The following is a 25,466-nucleotide window of genomic DNA, read 5'->3' as shown; positions in this document are numbered from 1 at the left end:
TCCCGGTAAAGCAGGGGCAATGGTAGAGTCTTTTTGGTCTATTGTGTGGGAGGAGGATGGTCGTTTAACAGGGAGGTAGAGGCTCATTTTCGTTTTGTTTTTCGCTTAATTTGTGTTTTTCATATTTGAAATACAATCAAAATTATTAAGAACTGAAAACATTAATAAATGGGCGCGGGAGAACGATCGGCCGCGGTGTCGGTGTTATTCAAGTTTGAACGGAACGCCGGGACAGGGATCTCAAACCGGGACGTATGGTAAGCCTATGTATAAGCATAAGCCCTGAAGATGACCTAGTCCCTAAATATCGAAAGCTTAGTAAAAAAAAATTTAATAGAAAGAGTCTAAATCCAGAAAATAACCGCCATTTCCTTCGATTGGAAGCTAAATTGAAGTATTATCAAGACGCCGCTTTAACTGTACTGCTTAAATAGTCAGAATGCACCCAATTTAAAACTGAATTCAGCACAATAATTCTTTCTAAATATAAATGTAATTTTTTACTGTAAAGCGCATCAATGAAGTTGCAGCCGAGTGGTCTGTTTACAAAATATTACAGAAAGGGAATATTGCAGAAAGTTAGAAGAACTATTTCGATTTTGTCTCACTGCAAAATTGCTGTATCTTAGCTATCGATATCCTTTAGTCGGAAGAATAACTTCACTAAAAAAAAAAGTTTTCCGTTTTTTTTTTGAGGATAAGTGAATTAGAATGGGAGGATAGTTTGGAATGGAATTTGTCTTTGGCGGAAACGAAGGGAATTTTAAATTGGTATAGATAGAGAGGTCTGAGAAGTACTCGTAAAAGGGACGTAGGATTTTAGATTGTAAGGATTGATTACTCCGTGTGGGACCGGGCGAGAATAGTCCCACGGTATCCTCTGCCTGTCGTAAGAGGCGACTAATAGGGGACATTGTACGGAAAACCGTCTCACCTGGAATGGTGTAGTAAGCCCAAGCCTGACAGGAGAGTGTAGAGAAACCGTAAGTCATGAGCTGGCCATGGCTGGGCCAGTGACCATTCTAGGCCTTAAAATAGGAGACAGAGTCTCTATGAAATGATACCACGGGATCGTGAATCGGCCCACTGGAGTTCTGTGTGTCTCCAGGCTCCAGGAGTTGAGGAAAGGTTTCGTGGTGGTCGCGGTAAAGAATAGTTGCGCCATCTTCTCATTCAACGCAAGAACATGTAGGGATTCATTGTAATACAGGTTTTTTGCGTTTGGCAGTCACGTTGAGTCCAGAAGTCCATATTGAATTTAGTAGTTTTTATAATTGCCGTTTGTAGTAATTTGGAGCGTTTTTCTAATAGTTACATTAAATGTTCTTGTACCTATGTTTCAGTTCGAGTCCATTTAAATCAAGTGTGAGGGATTGATCTATTAACTTTTGTAAATAAGAATAGGTTTTATGAAATTAAACTGTTTAAAAAAATGTAAGGGGACGACAATTTATTTTGAACTAGAAGGGAGTCAGTGATGCAGGAATTTGGAAAAACCACTGAATTAAACCATCTCTCTTTTTTTTTAAAAAGTTTTTCCGGAGAGTCTTGAGAGGCGATCAAAGAAATCCAAAATTGAAAAACCTATTCCATATTAAAATCATCTGCACTTCAAATAATAATTCTTAGATCAATTTAATTTTTTGTTTTAAATGATGCGTTTGAAGATTCTCAAACCTAGACTTCGTGCTTATATTTTCATTAATTTTTATTTTTAAATTTAACGAGGAAAGGACAATTTTAAACCCATTGAATAGATAAATAAGCTAGCGATAACAGCCCTATTACAAAAACTTGCTTCACTATCGCTAGCACTAACCAGCTATCACTAGCAAGGTAGTCCAGACATCAAGGCTTTACGTGAAATTGGACACGAAACAAAAACTTTAGTGGTTATAAGCCCCATGGTTAGACTATACAGAACTAAGTTGGTTCTACTTCTAGTCCATAGCAGATATTAACTTAGCTTTTAAAATGAATACTTCAATTATCTACAAGTTAAAGAACGCAGTTTGATTGATTTCAAACTATTTAGGATTAGATATAGTGAGATTTTGGATTGCTTTGCTTAAAAACAAAGTTCAATGCCGCCACGGTAGCAGAGCGGTTAGAGGCGAGACCTGCGAAGCTAATATGTATTGTGGTACTGGGTTCGATTCCCCAGTCTTAGGCCTTGGATTTTATTTAATGGTTAATAAAAGAAATTAACAGTAAATTATGTTTGCTAGTCGCCTCCGTCCACGACACCTAATTGGTAGTTGGACTTTAAGCTCCGCCTGAAAAAATAGGCGATTACTTTACTTTACTATTCCCAAACTAAAGTTGACAATGTGAACCAAAAAGATGAAATTCACTTTAATATTAAATATGTTCACTTTCAAGAAACCATTTTTTGTTTATTTTTTTAATTTACTACAAAATCTATACGTTCAATTCATACAGCCACATTTGGACTGGCCAATTTACTTCAAATTTGTAATTTGATTTTAGAAAAAGATCTGGCTATTGATCGAATTTGTCCAAAAATCTTCTTACCAGACGTCGCAGCCATCTATATAATCTGTTTTTGTCATCTGTCAGAATGAAATTTATAAACTTCTCGACACCTAACAGGTGTTAGTTGAGTAAATTTACTGTCCAGAACCTTGCCAATTGTCGAATTTCTTTTGTAAAGCTATATTCTGAACACAAATAACCACTCACATTTTGGTAGTTATAAATTGATTTGGAAATGTAAGGATTTGTTGTTGCTATTGCATATAAATTGGAAAGATAAAGCTGCAAGTAGAGTACACCTTAATGAAGGCTTCCTTCTCGCGTATAACAGGCAACAAATCGGAGTTCCCATCAAAGAGAGTTGCATAATTCCGTGCTGTTAATGAGCAATGATAAGAGTTGAAAAAAAAGAAGAAAACTCGCCCGCGAATTGCATAATTTTACGCTTGCGAATGCATTTTAATTGAGAACAAATTTATTTTTCTCAAGTCCTCGCTCAAATAAAGCATAGATATATATGTACGAGGGGGTACCCAAAAAAAAAACGGAATTATTTTTTAAAAGCTATTTATTTACAAATTTTTTACAGAACAACCTTATCCCCTTCAAAATACTCTCCATTACAACTAATACATTTGTCCCACCGGTGCTTCCACTGTTCGAAACATTTTTTGTAGTCATCTTTAGAAATGGCTGACAGCTCCTTCTTCGTTTTTTTCTTGACCTCTTCAATGTTGTCAAATCGGTGACCTTTCATGCCCTTTTTCATGCGTGGAAATAAGAAAAAGTCGCACGGAGCCAGGTCAGGCGAGTAAGGTGCGTGGGGCAGCGGAACCATGCCATTTTTAGCCAAAAACTGTGTAACAGAGATGGTTGTGTGTGCAGGTGCATTGTCGTGGTGGAAGAACCAGTCTCCTGTTTGCCACAAATCGGGTCTTTTTTGGCGAACACTATTGCGCAATCTTTTCAAAACTTCCAAATACAAGGTTTGATTGACGGTCTGACCTGGGGGGACAAACTCTGAATGGACTACGCCTTTGGCATCAAAAAAGCAAATCAGCATTGTTTTGATGTTTGACTTGACTTGACGACATTTTTTTGGTCGGGGTGAAGATGACGTCTTCCATTGGCTCGACTGTTGCTTTGTTTCTGGGTAGAGTATAAAATCCAAAAGATGATTAAATATGTTGGTAAGTAGGTGCAAGATAGAATTGCAGTACTTCATTTGCGACAAACACAAAAAAAAAGTGCATCTAAACCAGAGTTTCATACACAATTGTTTACCAAAAAATTGCATATTTTATTTACTTTTCTAAGATCGCTAAATTTCCTTCTAATAAGTAGTCTTAACTAAAAGAGAGCTTGTAGCTTGAAATCATTTACACCAATTGAAGAAAATTAAATGTTCTGTAAGATTTGGTTTTCTTTATGATTTGCCAATTTATTAAAATAGTTGGCATAATTAAGCTTATCATCTCGAAGAATTGATTCGTTTTGTTTTTTCATTTGCACTTACAGAAATAGGTTTGAGCGAGTAAAGAGATTTACCTAAAATGGTTAGCTTACTGAATTCCTAGATTGGGTTTCCGGGTGGTCCAGCTGATTGGGCCTTACTTTCTTCACTGTTCCATTGCTTCATTGTTGCCTGTAACTAGAGAACATTATCCGCAGGGCCCCTAGAAAAAAGAAGGCTCCGGGAGCCAATGTACTCGGTTATTGAGGCGCCCTAAATTAAAGAATATAAATAATAAAGTTAAAACGTTAAGAAATTAATTATAAATAAGTAGAATTTCAGTCGTAAACTTAAACTTATAATTATCAATTATAATAGATAAAATAAATTGGAAAAATAGAGGAATAATGTCCGTTGATTTTTGGAAATCAAAAAAGGAGAAAAACAGTTTGATTACAGTATTCTAACTGCTAGAATTTAACTTAATTTAAAAATAGAACTTTATGAAATTTCTACCACTAATTAATGCTTTTTTGAAAGAAAAACTGAAAAATTAAATAAAACCACGTTACAAAAATGTTAATTCCAATCTCTTTCCTATTTTAACATAGCTTTGAATTCATTTTTTCAATATGTTTATGAACTTAAAGCCCACTTAATATCCATCATTGGCGACTGTAGCCTTCTCAGTGCGTTGTCGGCCTCCAGACAGTGTTCTCTCGTTACAAAAAACGCTGTCTATCATTAGTAGTATATGCTGGAACCCGTTACAATGATTATAACACGCTATAATGATATAAGAATTAAATACCAAAATATTGGCCAAATTGTAAACGTAAAAATGACTGAAACTGTAACCAAACACAGGAATGCCATAAAACCACAGAAATCTATACTGCAAAAAGCTCACTTGCTGTTTCTTGCTGGTGCAAGAATCATTAATTTTTTGCTGAAGTAGATTTTTAGTGTTTAAAAAAAGAAAAATGGTTGAAACAATTACATTCATCAATAAATGTATGAAATTTATAAAGAAAATGGAACCGTTTTCGAATAAATTGCATAAAAAAAAAAAGAAATTGCTACAGTAAAGTCGTACTTTGGTGGACACATTTAGACAGAAAATTTTGGGAATCAGAAGCCAAAATGGAATACCAAGTTTTGGAGTTAGTAACTTTTAATTTTTAAGAAATTACGGTTCTCACAAACTGAAAACAATTTTTAGGGAATCCCCAAAACTTGTGAAAATTTTACTCAGTTTTATAAATATTTCTCTCAAAATCTTTTAGAAGCTTTTGAGTTCAAGCTTATTTGTTTCTATTGTTTGATAAAAATAACTCATAGCAAATAGAAATAGTGCAATATTAGAGACAAACTATAACTAACTATAAAACCTATTTTGCAGTTCATCAGCAAACAATGAAATTCTACTGCTGGGTCAGCTGATTAGTGTACAAACAGTACACCTCATAATTCTTTACCAGTATTTCAATACTTATAATAATTTAACTTTTTATATTCTTAACATACTGTCACGAATTATGACCGATCAGACTCTTCGGTTTATTGCTTATTGATTTTTCTCTATTATATGAGCGCTTCTAGAATAAGTATAGAACTGAGATCATGATCTGTATCCATTTTTAATTAAATTAAAAGACCTGTTCAGAGACATTAACTCGGTAATGTTCGCTAAATCGTACTTGTCGATCTATAAAGGTTGATTTGATGCATACTTCGGTGAAATTTAGAAGGAATTCTAAACTCTAGCCCTAACCAACTCACCGTGGTCACTCTGATCATAATATTTAGCTTGCTAGAAAGTGGTACCATCTTACCTGACATCTAATGATGGAGGAAAAACTGTTTTTTTTCTAAATCATATCCCTGATCATACAAAGTTCTTATATCTTCAGCAGTTTTTACATTTTATATTATCGAATATCATAACAGTTTTACTACACTAGAACTGAAATTAAATTTATATTTATTGGCTTCAAATCAAATTATAAAATGTACATATTTACAGGAATAAAGAGGTTTCAGGCGATAGTGCCTATATACACTCAACAGAGCTTAAAATAACACAAAGTAAGAAAAATTAATATTAAATACTAAGGAAAAAAGAAGAAAAAAAAAACCTTAACTACAAATAAACAGTACTAAAACAAAATATGTTTTAGTCTCTTATGTTTGTATTTTTTGTATGCAAGAGATGTTAGATCGTAATTAACTATATTGGATACATACAAGTGTGTGCTGGCTTCACACAAGCTGACAAATTTTTCTGAAAGAAGGTACACTTGCGTAGAGACACTGGCCACATCAAGTGTGGCATGCATGTAGTCGATTGGTGTCCAGCGAGGGTAGGACCCAATCAATCTCAAACATTTATTCTGCACGCGTTGTAATTTTTTATAGTTTGTGGGGCAAGTATTAGACCAGACTGGGGCCGCATATAGCAATACAGACCGAATATACAGGTCGTAAATTAACTTTTTATTTACAAAATTCAAGTTTGAAGTTTTATTGAACAGAGGAAATAAGCTACACAAAATACCAAGCGATTTGTTGCAAATTGAATTGATGTGTTTTGTAAACGTCAGCTTTGAGTCCAACACAACACCAAGGCAGTGCCACTGAAAACACTAGAACTATTTATTATTATTATTATTATTATTTGTAGAATATTGTTAATCGTTTAATGGTTACAGAATCATTGATCCAAAAAAGAGGACAAAATTATTGCCAATTTCAGTTACAATTGATTTTTCACTAATTTATCTCGTGAACAGCTTCTACTATTTAAACTTCGTGTAATGATCGAAAGCATATAAATCTTCTACTCTTATATGTACACATGCTGAGCCACAATAGACCCAAAGGGGTCGCAGTGGCGTAGGCCCTGAGGCCGCCCTAGTCTAATCTAATCTAATGTACACATGCTTCTCAATGGATTTTCTCTGGTTTTGAATTTTTTATTTTTCAAAATTGGTTCCTAGGATTTTTCTGAAACTTTAAACGTACACAACGGGTTTTCTGATGATTTCTTAGAGAGTGGTTTCTATAGGCTTACATTACAGTGCAAATTAATGATTTTTCAAACTTCATAATTTTGGTAGGAATTAAATATCACTTAATTCGGAGGTTGTAAACAAAATTTGGGTTAAAAACCTTAAGAAAGTTTTTAGTAGTCTTTTTCTTTCTATTATTTAAGGCTCGCCAACATCTGAGGTGATTTGGTGCCCGGAGCTTTTTTTTTCAGTGGCACTGCCGGCCTTCGGACAGTTTTCTCTAGTTATAGACAAGCACTGTCCATCACCGGAGACAGTGAGCTGTAAGAAGCTCCTTAGAAAGAGGAAATCTAAGGGTTCAGCATCTGGGATTCGAACCCGGGCCCTCCGCGTGGGAATCCATTACGCTAACCGCATAGCTATCCCTGTAGTGTTAGTGTTTATGCCAGATTTTTTTTTATTTATTAGTTTGGCAAACTTAATCATTTTTTTTGTTTTTTAAAAAAATAATAATAAAATAAACGGATTTTTTAAAAAGTTAGTGATTTTTCTGTAACAGTTAGTTTGAAGTTTTTTTAGAATAGCTCATTAGTGTTTAATGACTTGTGTGAACCAAGTTTTATAAAGTTGTGTGATGTAGCTGGATGGTAGAGGGCAGAGAATTCCCAAGCAGAGCGCTGGGAAATCTGTGGGTGAGCCAAAGCGAGATAGATAGAATGAGAAGAGCAAGGCGAGTCACATTCACGGTGTAAGTTTTGTCTGTGACGCGGGGGCAGTCATCATGAAGCCTTAATGTCCTCCATTACCCACTGTTTGGCTATTTTATTTTTTTTAATTTTTTTATCCTTCCAAAACCTTGCTCCTGCGGCTCATTTTCTATCAAATACACCTAGTCCAACCACAAATACTGTTATAGTTAAAAAAAGTAACATTCAAAAACTTCACCAACTCTTGACAGTAAACTGTACTTCTTACTAACTACTAAACTATTTCCAGTAGCATAGTCTCCAGTTAGTTAATTTTCGGTTGATTTTCTTATTAGCCAATTTTCTTCCGTTTACTAAAATGGCCGACCCCAATTTAGACGCGTTCTTTTCAATAAGTTGATTGTGGATTCTATTTTTCAACTTGTTTTTTGATCAGTTAGATTATCCAGGGTATAAACAAGATTGGGCACGAATACGATTCTTTAGTGTAAACAAGACAAGTCAACAATTAACTCAAAATACCGAAGAAAAATTATAGCATGAATGGTATTTAATTAGATAATGTCACGGAAAACTAAAATGATTGGAGTAAGAATATCACTTATCAAATAGATAATATTTATCCAATCAATACTGAAAAGAAAATATGTTTCTTTTAGGCAATTTAATTTGTTTTCAGCAAATAAATATATTTACCATTAAATGCTCTGTAAATTAATTCATAAATTATAGCTGATATGGTAGGCATAGTATCAGCTGATTAATGGAATACCTCAATGACGGTAGGTTATCTTTTGTTATACTCACCTCATTGGTTAAACTCATTTACGGTGCAAATTGATTGGCTTATGAGTTTATAAGTAAAATTAACCATTATAACCCATAAATTGGATATCTTTTGCGCCATCTTTTTATTAATAATTTTATCATCACTTTATCTCAACCACCCACATTTCGAATCCTAGCGTCATATCATTTTTTGTGAACTATATTGTATTTGAATCACTTCTTCATTACTAAGCCTTTCGACTCGTTTATTGTTTTATTCAAAATCGTGTAAGTTCTTCTGTCTTAAATATTTTGAGGTTTACTTCTCCATCAAAATTGTTTTTAGGGTACTCTTTTACTCTTGAGGTTTTCCTAGAGTGGCTAAATTGAACAGCTAAATAACCTACCATAGAACGCTTCCAACTTCTTAATTTGTGGTTAACTCTAGTCAACGCTCCTTCTGTGGCTTTCCTGGAGCGACTGGTTAGTTCCAGGAATTCATGTTGAATATCTCCCTCTTAGAATATTACAATGAGCTATTACTATTTCGTAAATAAATGGCAAAATGCATAAGAAGTAAAGCGCCACGGTAGCCGAGCGGTTAGAGGCGAGACCTGTAAAGCTAATATGTATTGTGGTACTGGGTTCGATTCCCCGGTCTTGGGCCTTGGATTATATTTAATGGCTAATAAAAGAAATTTACAGTAAAGTATGTTCGCTAGTCGCCTCCGTCCACGACACCTAATTGGTAGTTGGACGTAAAGTCGGCCTAAAAAAATAGGCAATTATTTTTTCATAAGAAGTAACCAAAAACTCTTTATTGATAAGCAATTCAAAATAAGGCGCCCTGATAGTTTTCTCCGTAACAATTGCGTTAGACTTTTATTTGAAACCTTTTACAAGAAAATTGTCTATCGAGAAGTACTGTTAACATCTGTACAAAGTAAAGATCTAACTATATGTATAATATTAAGGTGCAAAACATTAAATAAATAAGTAAGGAGCGTTAAATGTTAAAATTATAGGTTATAATATGAAAATCAATTAAACTGGGTGAAATTGCTTTTGTTTGAAAAATGAAGACTGTAGCTGCCTACTTTGCGAACAGCTGTATGGCTAATGTAATTAGAAAAGGTGAATTTGCTCCTAAAAGTGATGTGACAGAATTGGGCATTACTGTGGCCAGGAATAAACTAACATCGATGTAAATCTGTAGTTACTGCAGTGGAAACACTATTTGCGTAGCATGAAAAATTACCGAAGCTAGCCCAAGGACACTTGCCATGCTCTCTAAACCATCCAAAGTCATCATTCTCCATCTTTTTTTTTGCTTTTTTGCCTATTTTGTTCATTTCTTGAAAAATAAAATAAAATTCTTGGTGAGTGACACACTTACACATTCTGTTACTGCAATTTTTTGTTTTTAAAGAGGATGCGCTTTATTTGCATTCGGGCTGATCTTTTATTTAAAGATTTAACCAGAAATTCACATCATGTTCAAGTAAAGTAATCGCCTATTTTTTAAGGCGTGGCTTAAAGTTCAACAACCAATTAGGTGTCGTGAACGGAGGAGGCGGTAGCACGTACTTTATTATCAACAATTTTTCTAACAAATAAAAAGTATCTAATTTCCCACTTACAAATCCACACTTCATAACCATTACACCAACCCCTCTTAGTACGGAAGCTGGCCCTCAAAAATCTCAGATGTTGTCGTGTCCTAATAAACAATAAAAATAATTGTCGAACAATCTGCATTATGATACCCTTGATTTGTGGGCTGTAGCCCCATTTTAACCACATTTCTTTCTGTTGATGAGCATATAAAATTTGCGTAGCATACAAATAGGACCCCGCATGGGGTGTCTTATTGCATGCAGACACTTGGGGAGTAGCGACCCCACGGTTTACCACAGCCACAAAGCTTTACTAGAACAGTACATGCATAAAATGCACACAACACAAAGGTCACAAATAGTATATAACCTAGGGGCTGGGCCTACCTTTCCTAGGAAGTGATCCCTCTAGGAGAGCTTTAAAGGAGGCGTAGAGAGGCCTAAATGGGGCCACTACAATGAGGGCCAATCCCTCACATCCCCGAAAAGTTCAAAAGATCAAAAGTGGCCAAAGAATCTCTGACAATCCTTTTGGAAAACCCCTACACAATTGGGTGGATGAGGCAGTCGGCTAAGAAGAAGATAACAGATTAGTTCTTGGAGGTGACTATTTATGTAAAACTATTGATCCTCTCTTCTCCCCCCCAAAAAAAGGTTAGGTCTAATAATCCCCAAATTTGCAACCACCTACCAAACATGATACTTAGCACTCGAAGAGTAAGATAAGTTTAACTAAGATAAGCATTGCCATTTACGGAAAGATAGATGGAGAATCAAGATAAAATGGTAGAACAGAAAATTTTCTAACCTTCAAGAACTAAACAATCGCTTTAGACTCTGTACTAAAGACTTCTTGACAACAGATTCAAACTGGTTTTTTACTAAATATACGATTAGGCTTTAAAACCCACATAAACCCAATAGAACTTTCAAATCCAGCGAAACGGTTCCAACCTTCAACGGATCCAATCTCTTCAGTTGATGACGCTTCATATTTTTTCTGTAACTTCGCTAACCACAACGGCCGTTTTTCTTCAAACTTCGAGAAGTAAATAAAATAAAGTGTAGTAAGAGAAAATTTTGTGATAGATTTTTCTCTTACCAAAGAGAATGGCTGTGCATTTGAGTGGATCCATGGAATGGTTTAGATTGGTGTTGACAGCCGTGCAGTGAATGTCACTGTTGACAGGCGTACAGTGCATGATTATCATGGCTAGAGAAGAAATATCTGTTGCTGGACATCACAGTCTCTTCCAGTGTAATGTAGCTCTAACAAACTTATGGACTAGAAGTCTGTGCGCACTTTCTTCTTAGCCTGTTGCTCTCAACACAAAACTCACCAGCCGTGACGTTTCGTATTCTACGGAGCGTTTCACTAATGGACATGCTTCGAAAAGTTTGTACCTTAAATAATACATTTATAATTAACGTCTCTGCTTGAAATACTTCTCCAAGTCTTTTTTTTAGAATTAAACAAAAAAAAAAAGCTATATAACCAAAAAAATCTTGAATTAAGCAGGTTCTTTTGTACTTAGGACCAGGGCACTTAGCAATATTCATCCAAGTGTAATTTAACATTATCTCATTGGTATAATGGCTGTGGCATGCACGGCATACCTTGTATAATATTCTATTTATGTTTTACTCATTTTGGGTAGAAATTAATGTAATTTTTTTCTTCGAATCATAATTCATTTGGCTAAGAATTAATTTTTGATTAATCAGAAGTAGCTAAGTTCATATAAACGTCCGAGTTCAGCGCCACTGTACACTCAACAGCTAAAATGACGTATACGGTCAGTCTCCATTCACTGAACGGAAACGTAAAGTCCCAGGAAAATGTATATTCATGCTATTATAAAACCGCATGCAGAACAATAATCTTTTTTTTTCAAGTACATTGATTGTTCTGAAGATAGCAGCACAATGCAGCCGTCTAGTTTGGTCTTAAATACTTTAATTCAAACTAAATAATTGGCGAGATTTATGTTCAGTGATTTATTCTATTACGCGATACTTTTCGCGATGAAAACTTTTAAAAATTAATCTATCTCTCTATTCAGTATACTATTTATCTGATTTTCCATTCGCTTGGACCAATAGAAACTGCTAGATCGCCCAGCTCTATAACGCTATTATTTCTCATATTTTCTCAGACCTCTAGCGTTATCGGATTGTGCCATCTCTCTAAATGACGATCAAGTCTCACTATATGGATTTTTCAATACACTGTGGAGGTATTTTTACAAGCTTTGAATTAATAATTGAGGTGGCAGTTATCTCATAAACGGTAAAATAACTTCTAATATTGTTGATCTATATTTGCTATGATTGGGTCAATAAATCAAGAATTTTTGGCCGTTTCGATAACTTTATTGAATTTGGGTTTTAACACTAAACCTACCACGACCGGTCAATTGACCGTTTTTTAAATTTGGTTTAAATTTTCTAATTACAGCGTCATCTTACCGCCATTAAACTTCACTACTTTTCCTAAAATATGTATACAATTGTTTTTTTAATATTCACTTCTTTTCCTAATATTTGATTTTTGAGAAAAATTTGTAGTCCGTCTTAACTACCGCGACCGGTCATTTGACCGGCTGAATATTTTCATTTTATTTACTTATTTTAATATTTTATTTTATTTATTTTATTATTATTATTTATTTTTTTGTAACAGAATTCTCTCGTAAACTCAATTTGATAATGCATTTATCGGATTATTGTTTGCATGTGGTGCATATGAGGCGAAAAATGTACGATATTGCCCTTTTCACTGGAACAAAAATAGGGACGAGCATTCTTCTCAAACACTGTGAGCAGAAATGTATAGAAGGAAATTGTGAGGTTTATTCGAGTGGATCAAAGAAATAATCGCTTACAAACCGATAAATTTGCTTTGATTTCTAAATTTTGGAACAAATTCGTAGAGAACAATCAAAACTGTTCTAACCAAGAGCATATATCTCTTCCAAGGACGTTTGTTCCCAACAAAGTTAAGATGCAGATTTACTCGGTACATGCCAAACAAACAGGACAAATTTGGTATCAAATGTTGGCTAGCGTTCGATGCAATAAAAGGCTTTCCACATTTGGGAAAACGTGAAAGCAGAGTTCCGCTTGGGGAGTTTGTCGCTCTGAAATTAGCAGAAATGTATACAGCTCGTAGTAGAAATATAACCGTGGAAAATCTCGGAGATGGCCTCAACAAATAGTTTTCAATATCCTAGACTCAGCCCCGGGATAAATGCATGGATTTTGTATCAAAAACTACCGGAAGTGAAATTTCAAGGCAAAATTTGTGTTACCATTGCAAAAGCATGACAAATATTAGTACACGAACAAGTGGTCGGAAAATAGCCAAATAAGATACTGCAAAGGAAATAAGACTAGAAAATCCTGTCTAAACTGTAAAAAATACATATGCGGGAAATGTGCAATCGAGAAGCCTGTAATTATAAAAAATGATGCAAAAAAGAGTAAAATCTACGAGATTTATTTTTAAACAAAAGAAACTATGCTTTTTCATTGTTAAATAATTATTATCTTTATTCTAAAATAAGAAATTTAAATGATTTTAAAGTGCGGTCATTTGACCGGTCACGGTAGGAATAGTTATGCATAAATGTCGGTAGGTTTAGTGTTAAATTGAATTTAGACAACTTCTTCAGGGCCTAGATTTATCCCGATATTTTTGGTTTATATCATATTATTTACAGTATTCTTCTATATCATTTTAGGGATGCTGTTACAGTTTTATAAACTTCATAAAGTTAGTAAGAAATCAGTATTTTTTCCCCCAAATTCGGAGTCCCCAAAAGTGTTAGTTTGTACCTTGAAAATTGTAATTTAAGAAATGCCTGATACCAACCAGTATTTTGTTTCAATCCACAGAATTGTACTTCAATAGGTGAAACAACAAATTAAAAACAAAATCAAAAAATGCAAAATATGATTATGACTGAATACAATTTATTTTATAAAATTTCTGTCTTTACTGTATTTAAATATTTATTGTCTGCTAAAATTATTAAACAATTTTCACAATCGCCCGCATTCCTGTGAAGGGCATTCATGTCAACGACTCGACCGTTATGTAAATATCTGACAAACGTTTCAACAAATGACCATTGAACTTGTCTCTTACCGTTCGACCATTTCTGTTTAGAAGTATCTTTTGATAGTTATATTTATTAAGTGTTGAAATATTACTTTTTTAACTATTGACAACATCTCCATTTACATTTTAATTTTCTGAATATTTAATGAATAATCTGAGTACGAGGGTCGTTTGAAAAGTCCGTGCAAAAATAAAAACTACTTAATTTTTTGGGGTAAACCTTTTTTATTTTTCAACATAGTCTCCTTTTAGGCTTATACACTTCGTCCAACGCTGCTCTAGTTTGTTGATCCCTTCCGAATAATAGGATTTGTCCAAGTCTGAAAAAAATAGCCATTCGTTTCTGAAATCACCTCCTCGTTTGAATAAAATCTTTTTCCCGCCAGCCATTTCTTCATATTGGGGAACAAATAGTAGTCCGAGGGAGCCAAGTCTGGAGAATAGGGGGGATGTGAAACGAGTTGGAACCCTATTTCCATTAATTTTGCGACCACAACTGCTGAGGTGTGAGCTGGTGCGTTGTCGTGATGGAAAAGGACTTATTTTGTGGGCCAATCGTGGGCGTTTTTCTTGCAGCTCGGTTTTCAAACGGTCCAATAACGATGAATAATATGCACCTGTAATAGTTTTACCCTTTTCCAGATAGTCGATGAGGATTATTCCTTGCGAATCCCAAAAGTCAGTCGCCATAATCTTTCCGGCCGAAGGAACGGTCTTCGCCTTTTTTGGCGCAGATTCCCCCTTGGTAATCCATTGTTTAGATTGTTCTTTGGTCTCAGGAGTATGTATCCATGTTTCATCCACAGCGAAACGACGCTTAAAGTACTGCGGATTCTTCTGGAACAGCTGCAAACCGTCCTTGCAACACTTCACACGATTTCGTTTTTGGTCAAGCGTGAGCAATCGCGGCACCCATCTTGCGGATAGCTTTGTCATGTCCAAATGTTGATGCAAAATATTATGTACCCGTTCATTCGAGATGCCCACAGCATTAGCAATCTCACGCACCTTCACTCTTCTGTCATCCATCACCATATCATGGATTTTATCAATGATTTCTGGAGTAGTAACCTCAACAGGGCGTCCAGAACGTTCAGCGTCACTTAAGCCCATATGGCCACTCCGAAAATTTTGAAACCACTTATAAACTGTTCTAATCGAAGGTGCAGAGTCACCATAATGTTTATCAAGCTTCTCTTTAGTCTCCTGAGGCGTTTTGCCTTTCATAAAGTAGTGTTTAATCAACACACGAAATTCTTTTTCGTCCATTTTTTGAAAATCACTCGACTTCCTCGATTCAAACGAATGCCAAACACAAAGAAATAGACCGATCTGGCTGAAACTTGGTGTGTGTTCTTCCAAGAGATGCTACTAACTAAACATAACCTTGATACGCGCCAGTAGTGCTAACTCTCTGACTTTGCACGGACTTTTCAAACGACCCTCGTAAGTCTAGTCATACTGCACTTCAGATTTGTTGTGTGTTCTTTTATTATTAATTACTTTTGGATGTAGCTTTAACAATTGAACAATATCCTCTACAATTTTTTGTATTAAAAGCTTTAATTTTCACCTTACGTCCACCAATCTATTTAGCATCCTCGACACCCTAAGATATTTGGCCTATTTAATTATTAATTCTAATGCTAAGATGGACAAATACACAAATTAAAATATATATCGTTCAATAATTACAAAAAATAATAATTACAAAGCTGCAATTTGCTTCATGCAATACTTGCTTCTTTACCTCCAATTTCTTGTCTTTTTTTTTTTCTTCGTGAGATTTGCATTCTGAAGCAAATTACCTTTGATTGATATCTTTTTCTTTGATTATCTTTCACTTTGTTTCTGATGCTGGATGAACTTATATCACTGTGCATACAGAAGTTTGTCTTTGCTCTTGTGGCGTGCATTCCAGTACTTTTATTGCACGTTTTATACTTAAGTGCAATTAGTCATCACTACCAATACGACAAATTCAAAACTAAAGATCGAAATCATATTTAAAAAAAAAAATAAAAACTTCTAACGGTGAACGGTTAGAATTATGTTTTACGAGTTAGTTGCAATGTTAACCAATTCTTGAAATATGTAATATGGCAACAAAATTTGTATGATATTACGGCTGGCCAGTGGTGCATACAAGAAAATGATCTATTTAAATACTTCAATATAATTTTTCTGAAGAATGCAGCTCAATCAATGCAAGCACATTTATTCCTTTTAGAATAGTTCTGGAGCAGAGATTTAGGATATAATCTAGCATCTTTGTGAATTAGTATTAAATAATTGCAATTGTAATTTAATTATATTGACAGCGAAATAGGTTACTCTTTTACGTTCTTAAAATATTGTTTTCCATCATTATTTTATTTTTCTTTCATCTTTGTTTTCACCTCTAACTGTTACAAATGTATTTCATTTTGCTTTTATTGATTGTGATATTTTAGTGTGGTTCTTACGCATGCTGAACGACTTGCAAAAAAGCAAGTTGTTTATTCAGTTAATATTATGATTTTTATTTTTATTATATTGTTATTAACTTATATATTTATAATACTTATATTATTACTATCCCAATCACAGAGGCACTGGATTAAAGTGACAGGGCAATCAATATTAGCACTCATTCTGCGTATTTTTTTAAACTCTTCGTTAGTGTATCTACCTATGTATTTGGCTGTTCGGAATTTAGCTAGGAAATACTTTAAAAATTTAAACTATTATAACTATTGTAGTTATATTTAGGGGGATAAAACACTTTATGTATTAAAGAAAGCATTCGTTAAAATAAATTTTAAAAATTGACGTCATTTGCGCACTCAGCTTCGAACCAAGTCTATCAACCTGCGACATTTAACCGGCAGTGTCTCTTACGAGTTGTGCACGATATGCCCGTTGACTTGTAGTGGCTAACGGATTGGACTCCAATGCTGGCCCACAATACACTGCTCTCTTTCTCCAAAGCCAAAAGCTCCAAGAACAGCAAATAGTAGAGAGATCTATCCAGACTTCCGCTGCTTCTTCATTAGTATCCTAATCGATTGGCCCCCTAAAGGGGGGAAAAAAATTGCCTTCGATCCTCTTAAGATCAAAAACTTAAGAATATCTTGCATACTTTAATGGGGAGTTCTGTAAGTATTACAGTCTGTCCATCATACGGGCAGTGAGTTCAGGTATTTCTTGGAGCATTGACGTGGTCTCTGGACGAAGGTCCAATTGGAGTACTCTTCTAGTCATGACAGTGATCATTGTTAATTAAATTGTGATACAACTATAACTTTTTTTTTAATTATTTTTTTCCTGTGACTTTATCACCGTCCACCAAATTTTCCATTCATTGAAACGTTGAAGTTAAAAGTCAATTTTTAGACGCCACGGTAGCCGAGCGGTTAGAGGCGAGACCTGTAAAGCTAATATGTATTGTGGTACTGGGTTCGATTCCCCGGTCTTAGGCCTTGGATTTTATTTAATGGTTAATAAAAGAAATTCACAGTAAAGTATGTTTGCTAGTCGCCTCCGTCCACGACACCTAATTTGGTAGTTTGGACTTAAAGCCCGCCTGAAAAAATAGGCAATTACTTTACTTTACTAAAAGACAATTTAAATTTTATCAAAATTTAGCCGTGAAAGTATTTTATAACCCTATTTTTTGTTTTATTACTTTTATGTCACTATGAAATATTAGTTATACTACTATTAATGTGGAAATTGAAACAAAGATATTTGCTTTTTGTTTTTAGAAATTCGTTGGTACATCATGTCTGAAACGCAGGCTGTATTAATTGCAACCATTTTAATTGTAAATGACCGGGCAGGATGTTGGTAAGAGGTAAAGGTAACGAGCAGCCTGCTTCCGGTCTGCGATAGTCGACCAGGTGTACACGCATAATTACTTTGTACTTCATATTCAGTAAGTTTATTTTTTTTTATTGTCATTATTACTATAGTTCTATCATATTTTTTGTTTTTCTTCTTCTTTTTTGATATTTTTAATTGTGTATCTTTTATAGTTTAGGCGAAATCATGGAGCTATCGATTGATCTCGTACTTGGCTGGTGTGCATGGAAGTAAATATGCGAAGTCAGCACATTCTCAAGTTACCTAAACTGTAATTCTCATACCAAATTTTCGTACAATCCTAAAAATTTTACTAAATTTTAGCTGGCTTTTGTAATAATAATAGGTTTAAAAAAGGGACTAGCCCAATAGTTTAGTGCACTGTATTCTTTTGCACTGGATTCAGGGTTCGAATCCAGCAGCTGGGCTCTTAGATTTTCTACTCTTCGTAGGAGCTTCTTACAGCTCACTGTCCGCCGTTAGATAGAGTTGTCTTTAACGAAAGAATACTGTCTAGATATCGGTAGTACACTGAAAAAAAAGCTTCGAGCGCCAAAAGACCTCAGATTGTTCGTAAACCTTAAATTATAATATTAATATATTATCACGCCAAATTAGAATTTTGAAAAAATTACAGTTAGAGAAAGTTTTGTGTGACTAGAACTTGAGATGGCAAGTTTCTAGCTTTTATTTGTTGGTTTCTCGGTTTTCTTGAGAGAGGTACGTACTGTTGTTGACTGTCAGCAAGTGCAGTACGAGACAGTAACGTAAGTAAAGTCAAAATCTCTGCAATAAACTGATTAATCTAAGCCTGATTATGGATAAAAGAACTAAACCGGCTTTCTTGGATACAAGAAATATGCATGGTAAGATGGATAAAACCAACGATAATGGTAATAACTTCATTATACATTAACTGTATAATATTTGCTTCTGTAATACATATCAAGTTTTAAATTTACGAGTATTTAATTTTTTTTTTTGTAGTCAGTTGGAATTTTGGTATAAGTTTGTCGGCCTATTGTTTTGTTCGTATGTTAAAAGTTAAAGTACCCCGTAGGGGGGAAGTGAACTAGCCTACTTCTTCAGGGATCTTGGCGTCCCTGCGGGTATCCCCAGCCTAAACAACACGAACAATATCTACGCTGACAATCAAAACATTTATTCACATTCTAGGTCCTGCAGAGATAGTTGACTACTTGGGTTTAACGTACCCGAGGCAAACTTGAGCTGATTACCACGCATTCACACTATTGCACATTTAACAGTATACAGGCGCTTACACTAATGCAATATACAGGGTGTCCCAAGCTATATGGATAACGACTTTTTCTCGGAAACTAAGATAGCTAGAAAAAAACTAAAAAATACGTGTTCCCTTAGTTTTTTGTTAGGAATCCAAATTTAATTTGTAAATTTTTTTCGGTGCTTCCAGAAGCGAGATACAGGCACCAACTTTATTTTTTCAAATGGGAAGGTGCGGTTTTTATTTCAGAAATAGATTCCTCTATTTTTTTTAAAGAAAAATTTACTTGAACGGTTTTTTTCTGTGAGCGATATTTTAGAAGTTATGAATGAAAACATGATTCTTATAAGAAATGTCAAAATGATAATATTATAACGGTTTTTGGATTGAATAAGAAGAAAAGTACTATTTTATTATAAATTTTACTCCTCATTAATATTACAGATCATGCTCGAACTGGCCTCCACCATTAGAGATGCATAGACATGCTCTTTCCTGCCAATTGTCCCTTACTGCCAAAGAAATAGATTCGGCTTTAACCGGCTTACACGTATCTATTATTCTCTGCTTTAGTTCATCTACAGATGCCAACCCGGCTTGATTCTGATGCACCTAGATTTAGAAATGCTTTTAGGTAAGCAGAAATAAGGAAAGAAAGAAAAAAGTTATGAACAATCACCTTGTTTTTCAGGTATCCCCAAAGGAAATAGTCCATAGGTGTCAAATCCGGTGAGAGAGGTGTCACTGAATCGCCCCCCGTGTCGATATAACACCGCCAGGCATGTAAAGAGATATCTCGGTAGGCAATTTGATGGGCCTGTTATATCGACACGGGGGGAATTCAGTGACCACCTCGTTCACCGGATTTGATCTGTAATATTAAAATTTATAATAAAATAGTGCTTTTCTTCTTATTCAATCAAAAAACCGTTATAATATTATCATTTTAACATTTCTTATAAGAATCATGTTTTCATTCATAACTTCTAAAATATCGCTCACAGAAAAAAACCGTTCAAGTAAATTTTTCTTTAAAAAAAATAGAGGAATCTATTTCTGAAATAAAAACCGCACCTTCCCATTTGAAAAAATGAAGTTGGTGCCTGTATCTCGCTTCTGGAAGCACTGAAAAAAATTTACAAATTAAATTTGGATTCCTAACAAAAAACTAAGGGAACACGTATTTTTTAGTTTTTTCCTAGCTATCTTAGTTTCCAAGAAAAAGTCGTTATCCATATAGCTTGGGACACCCTGTATATTCAGGAAATAATAGTGCCCATTAAAAAAACAATGAACACAAAAAAACTGTAGTACATTTCTAAAGGAAAAACAGTCAGATAGAATTCAAAGGGGCTACCTCTTTAAAAATAGAAAAACATGGGTAATTTTTTTAAAGCAGACTTTACCTTCTAATTTCCCTTCGAGTTTCTTGGACAGAACGGGATAGCGAACATACTTATGCCATTAATTTCTTTTAGTAACACAAGACTGAGGATAAAAGAAAGATCGAATCCAGTACCGCTTTTACTAACACAGCTTTGCGGGCCTTTAAATACTAACTTACTGTATGTAACACCGCAAATTTACATTTCCTACCGCTTTTATAATATCATGTGACATTCCTAGCATTGTTTAAATTCCAAAATTGGTAAATCGTTTAGCCAATTATTACTGTACAGAATATTATCGTATTATGTTAGAATTTTCTTGAAAATGGTTCCGTTTATTTCTGAAATATATCAATTATAAATCCAATTAGGGTATATATTAAACAAATGCCATCATTTTGGCTACCCATGTAATTGATCATAATATTTGTGGCATTTTTATAATTTCCTTTTTCTTTTTTAGATGCAGAAGACAGGCAGTTATTAGCAGTGCAATATTCCTTAGATACCTTATAATTCATTACCGTTTCCGGGCTCGCTCGATCGTCAGGCCCGGGTACATTGCTGTTACCCTGGATAAAAGCCCACTACATATAAACAAAATAAATAAACTCTTAAGAGTTCTGCATTCTGTAGAATCTATAACGATGACTTCATTTGATTTGAGCATGTCCTCAATATTGTAAGGTGCAAGAAATTCTGATACTTCTAACATCTAGGTGCAAGCTTTAGTAAACCCCACTATGTTATTACGTTAATTATAATATGAGGTGGTCGTGAGATCGTTCAAAACAGATTTTTGGAATATTTTAGCGTCTACTATTGGGTTCGTTTAGTTTGTAAAAGACTTTTTTTTTTCTTTTTTTAGGAGAAGGTATACACAAACTGTCTTACCAACCTGTTCATTTCCGGTCGCATCTAGCCGACACGGCGCAGCCATGCAGAACGGTTTGAAGAAAAGTGAGCTGTGTACGTAACAACTCGAAGGCGAGCGACGAGGCGGGGGCGATGTTGCTGTCAAGAATGGCTGAGCAAGGAAATTAGTTCGATGCTTGTTCACGGAGCGGTGAGCGCGCTACACTAAAAATGTATCTTCATTTTTTTCAAAATGATTTACTAGCAGGAAACACTTATAGCGCAGAAATAATCGCAATGTGTTATTCTGGCAATCGATTCTATGGGTACAAAGGTTCGTAGGAGATTATTGATGAAGTAGTTGGTTTCAATTTGACTGTTCAATATTTTTCCTCACTACGTCCAAAGATTTCAAGAAGGAATTTCGTAAACCTTGGAATTCTTGTTTTTATAAACAATGGCGTTTCTGATTTATCAACTCTCTTCAAACTTCTTAAAGATTTTTCTGTTAACTGTTGAATGAGCGGCCGAATTAAAGTTAAATAGCGTGAATCAGTTAAGATTAAGATTCGGTCATAGGATGGAGCCGTATGGAACAGGTACCCTGTTAAAACGAGTCTTAATGTGCCAGCTTCAACACGACGAAACAGAAATAAAATATCTTTCCTTTTACCTTCTGACTTGGTATGCAGAGAGCACCATGCTGCACATCCGTGTTCTGTAAAATATCTTAGTCAAGACAGACATCTTGATTTGAGCCGAGATTACTGCCAGTTCATGGCTGGGGACCATTTTGGTGGTGTACCACTTGTCTTTTTTTACGATTGTTCTAGTAGTGTTGCATGCTGGTCTCAAGTAACTATCTAATCAAAAAGCTTGACAGGTTTCTAAGGCTTACGGTTTAGGAACCTATTAAGATAGTCCAAGAATAATTATAAGTCTATAATCCAACCGTAGTCACGCATGTGATCTACAGAATCAAACACAAGAGGATGAAAAGTCTTTTCTTTTCAAAAAAAGAGGTGCTGCGAAAATTATGAGTCCCGACAATGCGAAACAGGGAATAGAGGATAAGCACGAATGCAGAACTTCGTGTCCTCTTCAGAGAATGCAATATTGTGATCACAATAATAATAATAAAACAAAGCTCACAAGGAATGAAATAACGAGTTTAGAAAGAATACCAGAAGTCTGGAGTTCAGAGATGAAAAGGAAGGCCCAGAATAACTTCACCATGTAAGGATGGATTTTTGAAGATGGGTAAGTAAATGCGCAAGATTAGCAGGAATGTCTTCAGATTGTTAGTGAGGTCATCTAGCACTTTGTTGCCAGTTGGTGAGCAAGTATTTATTTCGAAATCAACCTTCCTAAAATAAATAAATAAAATCTAAAAAAAAATACCGATTTAAAAAAAACATTTAGAAAATTGGACGCGGTGCGAAAATTCTTCTGAGTACTTCAGGTACCTGTTTTCAGTTATAGAGATATTTGCTCTGTGTATAAGATCGCCTTCATACCCCAGCTAGCGACAATAACAAAGCTTTTGATGTTTATCTACTGTTCATTAACTTGCAACTTTCACCTTGTCTTGTAGTAACTATTTAAAAATCTTGATTTCGTCGTTTCTAGTCCTTAAAATAACACTGTTAATTTGATACTCTTTCTTGTTTCCTCACCTCTCCCTCTTCTCATAAAAGTAAATATTGCAATCGTGCAGATTCTCCATGGGAGTTTATCCGGAAATACAAGTTTTTGTATCCGTCGAACATGAAAAAGTAATTGGTTTATGTGACGTTATATTTATATTAAGCCGAACTCAAAAATTTAAAAATTACAAAAACCTCAAATTTGATATTTAGTTCACGTGCCCACTCATAAAGCCCAACGAAATAGATATTTGAGAAAATCAGTCGACTGTTGTACCATTTAATTAAATCGAAACTTACCGTAGACTACGATTAAATATATATATAGTATTTGTATTCATTATAGTTAATTTAAACAACCCGAAAAGTTTGTTCAAGTGGAGTCGTTGTACGAACAAATCAGAAGTTATTGGTTCATTGTGAGTTTGTCACCCAAAGATTGTGACAACGCTTTAGGGAATTATGGATGAAGAGTTGAAGATCCAGATTAAGTTGGAAGTTTAATATAATTGAAATTGTGGCTAGGTCCACTGTGCTGAATAAAATCAAAGATAATATATTGGTAATAATTCTTTATTTGCGCAGAAATAGGTACATTTGCGTGGCAATGAGTTTTTCATAATCATTTGTAATACATTTTTGTTTATTAATTTCAAACATTCGTTTAAAAGTGGTGGAATGTCTTTATAAAACTTAAAAAGGTATTTTTACAACTTTTATTCTTCATTCAAGAGTTATAAGTCGAAATATATTTGTATCGTTTAACTTACTTTTGTTAGAGATGTTAAAATTAAAAATTTTAAGATCACTGTCATGTAAATACTTCTGAAGCCAGCCTTTCCTTAAACTATTTTAAAATGTATATTCTAAAATAAACTTGTAAATATCGTCTTTCTGATTTTATTAAAACAAGTAAAGCAATATCTTTTGGGATCCAAACAATGTTCTATACCATTATGGAGGATAATCGAAAATTTAAAACTAAACACTCTAAATTGAATAACCTATTTAATCTTTACAATATTGCCATTTAGACTTTTAAAACTATTTTCATTTCCTAAAGCAGATAATTGGCTGTAATATTGTATACAAGAGCTGTTCATAATATTTTCAATGTCTTTAATATATTTTAATAATTTATAATATTATTACACTATAATTATTAAGCAACTTATATAAGACTTAAGATTATTTTAATTTTTCATTCAGATTAACATCTCCAGCATGCCACTGCTGCCAAGCGTTTTATGCGTCCATAGAAAACAACAATGACGTCAGAGAAGCCATCCTATTTAAAGGGAACCCTTAAATCTGAAGCTCCAGCAACCTGAACTAGCACAGCTTCAAAGTGAGACTCATTCTCTGAAGGTAATGCTGATTAAAGAAAGAAGATTGTCTTCCCTCTTGCCCCAACTGGACATGCCCGTCTGGCTATGATCCAGCTGTTGACCGCCAATCCCTGAATTTCGCCAATAAAGCTAGTTTACATCACCTCAGTTTTTTATTGTGGAAGTCAAAATTAGTTGGAGTAGCTAAGAGAAGTGAGTTGAGAGGTGTCGCATTCTGGTGGCAGCCTGTTGAAGTATAAGATCATACAGCACTATCCTACTACATCTTCTTAATATCTTTCCCAGAGTAAGGAAGTGGTTGCTAACGATGCCTTTAGATAATACAGCTCTGTAGCAAGTGTACGGGTAACTATACTTTGATTTTACTCAATAGTTCCCTTTACAGTCTCAACACAAAATTCATGAATTCACATTGAATAAAAAAAAAGAAGTAAAATACTGCTTTAATTTGCCACTCTACAACACTCCACCATAGCTGATTTTACCCATTGCAGCACGCTGGTTTGTTGCATCCCTAACAAGTTTCGGACCTTGATCCATCAATAGAAATGGATTTATCGTTTCCATTGTCACACTACACTGTCTGATAATACAATAAATATGCGTAAATTTAGTAGCTGACTTATTATAGATTTAACATTTATGTAGGTCTACAGAAAGCTATTTCTTTAAAAAAAAGTGCTATTTATTTATTTTTTAATTGCTCCCGATACAATATAATCGCATTGAAAACACTGTCATACTTTTTCCCAATTAATATTGACATAGATCTCAATTAATATTGAGATATTAACATCAATAAAGAAAGCTGTTAAGGATACCTTAAATATCCTGCAGCTTTGATTAACTGTTAAATAGATAACATTCAAAAGCTTTATAAAAACCTCATTAATAGAACTGATTTGTTTCATTTTATAAATTTATTCTTTTATTAGCTTTGTTTTATTCAGTTTTAGACCAATAAA

At 34.4% G+C, this 25,466-nt stretch overlaps 1 long non-coding RNA gene across 1 annotated transcript in view; it reads left to right on the top strand.

Moving 5' to 3' along the window:
* Window positions 1-20,175, top strand: part of LOC141461662 (uncharacterized) — a 117,746-nt gene extending 97,571 nt beyond the window's left edge. Inside the window, exon 3 of the long non-coding RNA XR_012462987.1 lies at window positions 17,921-20,175. This is a non-coding gene — a long non-coding RNA (uncharacterized lncRNA). The remainder of the gene's footprint in view (window positions 1-17,920) is intronic.
* The last annotated feature ends 5,291 nt before the right edge of the window (window positions 20,176-25,466 follow it).

This window comes from Rhodnius prolixus, unplaced genomic scaffold, assembly GCF_049639745.1.
Source record: "Rhodnius prolixus isolate KJV_2025 unplaced genomic scaffold, Rpr scaffold_12, whole genome shotgun sequence".
Classification (NCBI taxonomy): Eukaryota; Metazoa; Arthropoda; class Insecta; order Hemiptera; family Reduviidae; genus Rhodnius; species Rhodnius prolixus.
This window is presented reverse-complemented; position numbering and strand designations above follow the sequence as displayed.